The sequence below is a fragment of the Anguilla rostrata genome, chromosome 16, assembly GCF_018555375.3.
Source record: "Anguilla rostrata isolate EN2019 chromosome 16, ASM1855537v3, whole genome shotgun sequence".
NCBI classification, from domain to species: domain Eukaryota; kingdom Metazoa; phylum Chordata; class Actinopteri; order Anguilliformes; family Anguillidae; genus Anguilla; species Anguilla rostrata.
In genome coordinates, this window is record NC_057948.1 from 32,984,662 (window position 1) to 32,993,813 (window position 9,152).

Sequence of the window (9,152 nt, forward strand, 5' to 3'; positions counted from 1 at the left end):
AAATTAAACCAGAAAATTAGGAGCTAATTGCTGAAATCGCTTGTTTTGTATAATGCAATTAAAATGGCAAACGAGGACCTCTGAACAAGCAAAAATGCGCCCCCTGCTGGCTTCCTTTAGAACTCCCTCCAGTTCAGACTGACAGCAAAGGGCTGGTAACGTAAGGTTGTGCAGTTTCAATGTGAAATTCTGCAGTAAAAACTAGTTGTTTTAATTAGAAGTGCAATGAAATATGCGTGTCATATGACATACGCATATGTGTGTTTTTTTTTTGCCATTTTTGTAAGCACCCCTACAGTACCACCTCTCCTGGCCTCAGGCAAACTACACTCCGCTGAAGTGGCGGTTTTATCCGCCTGTCTGGCGCCCAGTCAGACACCCTCGTAACCCTGAGAGGCAGATACTGGCACTCGACGGCACGCAGGTGCGCAGCTGCACTCGTGCAGGCAATTCACAGAACATTTAAACAAACCGAAATGCACCACTGAGTGTAAGTGACACGAGGGACAAACTGCAATCTAAAGAAGGCCGATTGTGGCAGCCTCTTCACTGCGTTCAGTGAGTGATCTATCGCATCACTGCGTTCAGTGAGTGATCTACCGCACAACCCCTTCACTGCGTTCAGTGGGTGATCTACCACACAACCCCTTCACTGCGTTCAGTGAGTGATCTATCGCATCACTGCGTTCAGTGAGTGATCTACCACACAACCCCTTCACTGCGTTCAGTGAGTGATCTACCACACAACCCCTTCACTGCGTTCAGTGAGTGATCTACCACACAACCCCTTCACTGCGTTCAGTGAGTGATCTACCGCACAACCCCTTCACTGCGTTCAGTGAGTGATCTACCACACAACCCCTTCACTGCGTTCAGTGAGTGATCTACCGCACAACCCCTTCACTGCGTTCAGTGAGTGATCTACCACACAACCCCTTCACTGTGTTCAGTGAGTGATCTATCACACAACCCCTTCACTGCGTTCAGTGAGTGAACTACCACACAACCCCTTCACTGTGTTCAGTGAGTGATCTACCACACAAGCACTTCACTGCGTTCAGTGAGTGATCTACAGCACAACCCCAGGAAACCACACACGTTCTACACACCCAGGAGAAACCCACACGTTCTACACACCCAGGAGAAACCCACACGTTCTACACACCCAGGAGAATCCCACACGTTCTACACACCCAGGAGAAACCCACACGTTCTACACACCAAGGAGAAACCCACACGTTCTACACACCAAGGAGAAACCCACACGTTCTACACACCCAGGAGAAACCCACACGTTCTACACACCCAGGAGAAACCCACACGTTCTACACACCCAGGAGAAACCCACACGTTCTACACACCCAGGAGAAACCCACACGTTCTACATGCCCAGGTGAAGTAGACGCGATCCTATTCTCCCCGCGATGTCTACGCAATCAACAGCCACGGTCGGCAGCAGCGCCCCTCCACCAAACGCAGCGGCAATGATAATCTCATCAGAAGCACTTGTTTGCGGCGCGGAGCCGAAGTCGAGCTCTCCGAAACGCGTGCGGGCGATGAACTCACCCCCGCGCTTAATTGGTTTGATGTCGGCGAGCGCGCGGAGAACGAGCCGCGCAGAGCGGAGCGGAGCGGGGGGGAGCGGGGCGGAGCAGGGGCGGAGCAGGGGCCTCGGCGTTGTTTCAAAGTCTTCATCACAATGACAGCCGAGCCTCTTGTTCATCACGCCTTCCCCACACAGCGCGTTTTCATCAGGGCAGAAGGGCGTTCTCTAAACGAACGGCTGCTCCGCGAAAAGGAATCGAGCCCTGCGAGCGATCGCTGGGGAGGCTCCCAAGTCCGTATTAATTACCGGGGATGCGGTCCCGATCGAAGATGCTAATTACGCTGATGGAGCTCACGCGGGGAATTCCCCTGCAATCCCGCGCAGGGATAATAAAAAATGAATTTTTAAACAAAGGGATCTTAAAATAATATCCAATCTCCGGAGAGCACCCCCCACATCAAAGGCGTATCTCGAAAGCTTTGAAATGCATCTTTGTGGTCCAAAGTGCTGAAGACAAGCTGCACGATGTTTCCAGTCGGTTCAAGTTTGTCGTGGGGGGAAAAAAACAAAACAAGAGCTAATTAACGGTTATTACAAGCCTTTTCAACTTTAATTTGACTTTCAAATATTAGCATTTACTCTGTGTACAAACCCTGCTTCTGGCATCTGCAATCCAGCTCCACACTGCTCATTTACATGTGCTCCACTGTGTTACAGTGCCCCCCCTCTGAAACTACACACAATCATATCAAATATTCATGACCATTAGACACATTTAAGCACACTATCCACTGTCCCTCTTTAAAGGAAGGTTAATCTTTCTGCTTCGTTCTTCCAAAACCAGGTCCGTATAACCCATCATTTGAGTGCTGTGATGGGAAGTGACAGTAAGGGTAAGCACTAGACTTGGTGTCATAGTGTCTAGTGTCTATATGTTGCAGCTCGTTATCACGCCTCCCTAGTTTGACTTAACATTACTCTCTGACCAATCTATACTTACTGTGTGAACTGGACTTAACGTGTTTGTGGCTATGAATAGCTGTTACTTAAGCATTGTACCTTATTGGACGTGTTTTGTAGTTGTTCCAATGACCTTCGGTATGCACTTATTGTACGTCGCTTTGGATAAAAGTGTCTGCCAAATAAATGTAATGTAATTTAGTTAATACTTTTTTATGACTGTGAGCAGGACTTTATAACTGCTGTGTGACCCTGTCCTGAGGCCCACAGCCTTACAGCTCACTGGGGGGGGTAATCGGCACCCTGTTATGGAATGCCACTCCTTTTACCAAGACCCCTGTTGTGGGACGAACTAACACACACGTACAGAAGAGCCCCGGAATCTTATCCCGAAAACAGACAGTCGCTTCGCGTCGACCCGACCACCTCTCCCGTTTCCGTCCGTGTCGATACGCATCTCACGTAACATCGCTGATCAAACGGACCTGCGAAAAGGGCAGCTCAGCTTTTACAGAACGCGCTCGCTAATCATCCTCAGAGCTGCTTCTTTAACAGGCCGTGCGCTCGGCTGTGCTCAATGGAAAGGGGGGCAGGACGTAGAGCGCACGTTACAATACGATTTATTCAGCCCTTCCCAGAAGGCCCCGGGAGATCAGGAGCGCCATGAATTATTAAAGAGGAAAAATTTGAAAACTTTCAGTTCACATCTGATGTGAAAATGCAGGCCAGACTGCGCACTCCCTGAGACAGAGCAAAATATGCACAACGCAGCTCCTTTATTATGGTAAACGGTCTCAAATGGGTATGGGGCTGGCATTGTTACGTTCAGCTCTATCCACAGCGCTAAACCACCCGGTTTTAATTACATTTAATGACACACTATTATTGGTAAGGCCCCGTGCATTAACATCAATGCAAAGCTAACAAAGCGGCTAACATAATCGCCTGTGTTTCCACATAATGAGACAAAGGCGCTTACATGGGTACTTATGGGAGATCCGCAGATATCAAACGTTTCACGCCTTTATTTTATAAACTGCCAATTAAACTAGGAAAGGGAAAAGGAAAAAAAAAAACTGTGTTTATGAATGAGAAGAATCAGATACAAACACTAGGCTGTATTCACTGGGGATCCACACACTGGTATGAACAAAACTTACACCGCCATGTGCCTTGCTCCTGCCAAACGGTTGAAGCTAAGCAGGTGAGGGCGTGGTCTGTACCTGGATGGGAAGCCTCCTGGGAACATTAATTTGCTGCTGGAAGTGGTGTTGGTAGACCTGTAGGGCCGATCTTGCTTCTGGTCAAATAAACCCCAATGCCTCAGTGCTGTGATGGGGACACTGTGACGTAGGAGAGGAGACGTTAAACCGAAGACCTGACTCACTGTGGTCATTAAAGATCCCATGACACTCATCGCAAAGAGTAGGGTGTTTCCTCTGTGTCCTGGCTAAATTTCCAACCTGGCTCTCTCAAACTGCCACCTAATCATCCCAATTTAATTAGCAAAAAATGATTCTGTCTCTCTACTGTGTGTGTGTGCACGTGTGTGAGAGCTCGCATAAAGCACTGAGAGCTACCTGCTATCATTCACTTCCTACAGCACCCAAAATTACCCCATTACCGAAACTACCCTCATTACCGAAAACAATCACCCCTTTACCCAAACTTACCCAGTAACGCCATTACCATAACTACCACATTATTCAAAACTCCGCATAACTACCCTTAATTTACCAAAACCACCCCCTCAGTTACCCAAAACTGACCCCCGGTGCCCATAACTACCCCCTCTCCTAGGCACGAGTACTGCCCGTTACCCAAAGTTACCCCTCACCTGGGCATTAAGGTCTCAGCTCAGGCACACGCTGAGAGAAGTCTCAACCTACATCGCTGTGCAGGAGCCTTAGCCGCCGCCGCGGCTGCCTTCAATAGCTCCGCTTAATACCAACGTTCTCCACATCCCGCCACACCGCCAGCCCTTTTCAAAACAAGCACAAGCATAACATTCCATCTTTTATCTTTTTTTCTCTTCCTTTTTTTGTGTGCGTATCAGACACACACACACACACACACAACAGCCCTTATCCCCGTCCCATTGAAAGAGCAGCACAAGGAGTGCCCTCGCTCTTGTGTTGTATAGCGGACAGAGAGCCTGGCGCGTCCTCCTCCTCCTCCTCCTCCTTTAGGAGCAGGTCCATTCTGATGTGTGTGTGTGTGTGTGTGTGTGGAGAGAGATTTAAATGAAGGTGTTCTGATAGCCTCTTTAGCCAGCGGGGCCCCCTCCACACAGCCCGACTCACACCCTGTTTACAAGCTGCCCCCGCTCCCTTTGTCCTGGGTCACAACACGGCAACAGTAACCAGGGAATTCGGACATCACACAGAGGGCCTTTTGGAAAGACGGGGGCTCCTCCTTTCTACCGGCGTTCCCCTGCCACTCCAGATTGCATTCCGCATCGGATTACCATCAAAAAAACACGCTGTCAAGAAGCATTTCAAAAGGATCTATAGCTAAACACAGGGAGAGAGGGAGAAAGAAAAAAACAACATTATCTTTCCAAGTTAACTTACAACTGCATCAAAACAATGAATATATTAACCAGCGGCCGCTATCTTTTCAAACGAACACCAACGCTGTTGAAACGACGGCGGCGGCGGCGGCGGCTCACAGAAAAGCCGGGATGAGGGGAGAGGGGATGAGAGACGTCAGCGTTCGGGCCGATGTTGCTAACGTTCGCCTCGCGAATCACAGCTTTTTTTATTTTAGTTCCTGCGCACCCCTGGAGACTCGGAGCTTTAACCAGGCGACTGATGGAGAAGAACGCCGCAGAGAGAGGCCCGGTCTGCCTGCGCACTGAAATGAGCCTTACTGAAGGCCCGCGAGAGGGTGTGTGTGTGTGTGTGTGCGTGCGTGCGTGTATGTGTGTGTGTGTGTGTGTGTGTGTGTGTGTGCATGTGTGTTGTGTGTGTTCGTGTATATGTGTGTGTGTGTGTGTGTGTGTGTGTGTGTGTGCGTGTATGTGTGTGTGTGTGTGCATGTATGTGTGTGTGTTCGTGTATGTGTGTGTGTGTGTGTGCGTGTATGTGTGTGCGCGTATGTGTGTGTGTGTGTGTGCGTGCATGTGTGGGTGTGCATGTATGTGTGTGTGTTCGTGTATGTGTGTGTGTGTGTGTGTGTGTGCGCGTGTATGTGTGTGGTGTGTGTGAGGATGTGAGAGGTTTTATGTCAGGGTGTGCTATAAGTGAGCTGGTATGTGTGTGTGTGCGTGTTTATAAGAAAAGGCATGTCCTCAATCAGACACTAGGTAGACAAAAATATGTTTTTTGTGTATATTGTTAAACATTATATTCTAGTACTAATATTAGAATTATTATGTATAATTATTATTTGCATTATTGTCAAATATACCAAATTGGAATGAGAAGGAAATATTTAACTTGGCTTAATTTACAGCAATTAACAAACAAATGTCAGGAAAGTCTGTTTTTAACTTTTCGATAAAGATCAGGTAATGCTCGTTGGAAAGCACTGAATGATTTTGAACAGGTTTATCGAAGTCTAAAGCTGCTGTTCCATAAATGACCAGATGGTGGAGCCAAAAACCCAGCGGAGAACCAAAGTGATCTGGAAGTTAGACGGAAAAAAAACCACACAAAACTCCTCTCTCTTCTTCAGAGGAACTTATCCCAATGTGAGTGTCTGTGTGAGTGAGTGTCTATATACATGTGTATTTATGTGGGCATACATGTGTGTGTGCATCTGAACGCACATGTGTTCGTGTGTGTGTGTAAACATGTACTTGTATGCTTGCATTTGTGAGGGCGATAAGCATATATGTGAGTGCATGCGTGCAGGCATGCATGTGCGAACGTGCTTGTGTACATGTATAATCTTATATGCGCGCACATGCATGTGTGTGTGCGCACGTGAATGTGTGTGTGTTGTGCACACGCATATATGCATGTGCGCGTGTTATGTGTAAGAGTTTGTGTATATGCCTGTGTGCAGGCTTTTACGTATATACATGTGTGTTGTGCGCACACACGTTTGTGTACAGTATATATGTGCGTGTGCATGTTGTACGCACAGGTTTGTGTATATACAGTACGTGTGCATGTTGTGCGCACACGTTTGTGTAAATGCACGAGTTTGTATGTGTGTGTGTGTGTGCTTTTTCTCCAACACTCGGTTGAGAAGCAGAACAGTGGTAATGCTCCAGACCCACCCCACCTCTGAGGCTAAATAATGTCTGAGTTCAACTGTGCAGAAAATGGAAATAAAACAAATTCCACACTCTGCAGAAATCCTAGGCCTGCAAAACAACTTCATAACATTTTACAATTAAGCAGTCCAGCTCTGCGGTACCCTTGCCTGCGCTGGTGGTGACGCCTGTCGCCCAATCAGAGCGAAGAAACGCTGTTCCAGGGAACTGCTGAACTCATATAATACCTACCTGCGAAGAACAAAGTCACTGTGCTGAAAACCTATTTCAAAATATGCAACCTTTCCAGACGAAAACTACATGAACAAGTCCAGTTATACGCACCAAAGTGCTGGAGCCAAGCCACAGCCCGCTCCTTTCAGATTCCTTTGAGCTTTCAGTGTGGATGGAAGCTGAGAGAAAAAATATGAAGTGTACCTGCCACCAGGGAGGAGGGTCCCCCAATCCCAGCTTTTAGGGGTTCAGCCCAGCAGTGAATCCAGCTCTAAAGATCCACCCAAAGACCACAGACCGTGGCTTTACCTGCTATTCAAAGCGCTAACGGCTATACCTGCTATCACCAGCACCAACAGCCAGCTATCGCCAAAGCTAACGGCTATACCTGTTATCCCCAGCACCAACAGCCAGCTATCGCCAAAGCTAACGGCTATACCTGTTATCCCCAGCGCCAACAGCCAGCTATCGCCAAAGCTAACGGCTATACCTGCTATCCCCAGGACTAACAGCCTGCTATCGCCAAAGCTAACGGCTATACCTGCTATCCCCAGCGCCAACAGCCAGCTATCGCCAAAGCTAACGGCTATACCTGCTATCCCCAGTACTAACAGCCAGCTATCGCCAAAGCTAACGGCTATACCTGCTATCCCCAGCGCCAACAGCCAGCTATCGCCAAAGCTAACGGCTATACCTGCTATCCGCAGTACTAACAGCCAGCTATCGCCAAAGCTAACCGCTTTACCTGCTATCCTAACGGCTTTATCAGCCACTGCTCCATTCATGCGGCTGCCGTTTCACACAGTTGAGTTTTGGCAGGCGTCTATTCTGGGGAAGTGCTGTTAGTTGACTTTGGTATTTTATCAGACCGACTAGACCTGGCCAGTAAAAATACTCTCGCAGCGATTAGCATACGCTGGGATTGTGGCTTTGGAACAACAGTGTGGCATCTGTGCTACATTGGCACCTGGGGTGCAGGAAACACACCCCTCCTGCCGGTGTGTCCCATACCTGCAATTACTGCACAGGTGCTGCCTAATTCACCCGCGCACCGACTGTGCTGGGACAGCCTCTGCAGGAGGGGCTGAGCGCACCCAACAAAAAAAAAAAAAGATACGAAAAAACAAGAAGGGATCCTATTTCTACAATATGAATTACACCTGCTAACATCTCAACCATCAAAGCTGTTGTGCTTTAATAAAGTAAGTCACTAACAAGTTGCCATACTGAAACTACAACCAACAGTCACATTCCATCCAGTCAAAACACCACCACTCCAGATTCACACTAGTCCACCAGCATGAGACTTTGCTCAGACACAGCCTACATGGTTGGCGTAGTTCGAAAGGAGTAGTACTGTAGTTCACAGTAACTCCCCACAGTAAGGCCTTAAAGGGAATGTCATAACCAGTGTGCCATAACAGTCCACAATAATGCCTTAAAGGGAATGTCACTGCCAGTGCCAAAACTCACGTCTGTTGTTTAGTTTTATCCCTTTAATCAATAGTCCTCTCACAACAGCTTAATTGGGTATTATCCTGTTGCCATTGGCGCTTACTGGATTCTGGAGAGGATTTAGAAGACGTTAACCAGGCTTTCTCTTCCTTATGCCAAATAATTCATAACCCCCCCCCCCCACCAAACCCCCTCCAATAAGCTAACTGCTTCATGATTCCCCCCGTATCAGAGGCTGGAGTGGAACTATCAAAATCTACCTGCTGTTTTAAAGAGGGGAAAAACAAGGTGAATGTTAGCCAATGATCATAATCAAACATAATCAAACCTTCTTTAACGATAACTAACGGAAGCCAACACTCTGACAACAGGGGCAGCACAAGCAAGCTGACAACCCATTATAATTATTTTTAATTCAATAAAACAACCCGAGGGAAAAATTGCTCTCCCCTTCCTTGATGTATCCTGCATAATTAAATCCATGTCATGAGCGATCAAAAAGAAAGAAAAAAGGAGCCTTCAGTTTGAAATCGTTCATCGCTAACGGTAACGGGGATTGCACAGATCTAGCTGCTGTTCGTTTCCATGCGTGAATGAAGTGAACCGTTACACACGCCAATCCTTTCTTCTCTAACCTAAAAGCGTAAAACAGCACTCATTTATCGCTGTGCGTTAGTGAGCTCATCACACGTAACAATGTGAGGACAGAGTGAACTGCACGAGCACTAGTGTTGGGACAAGCAGCCATTAGCA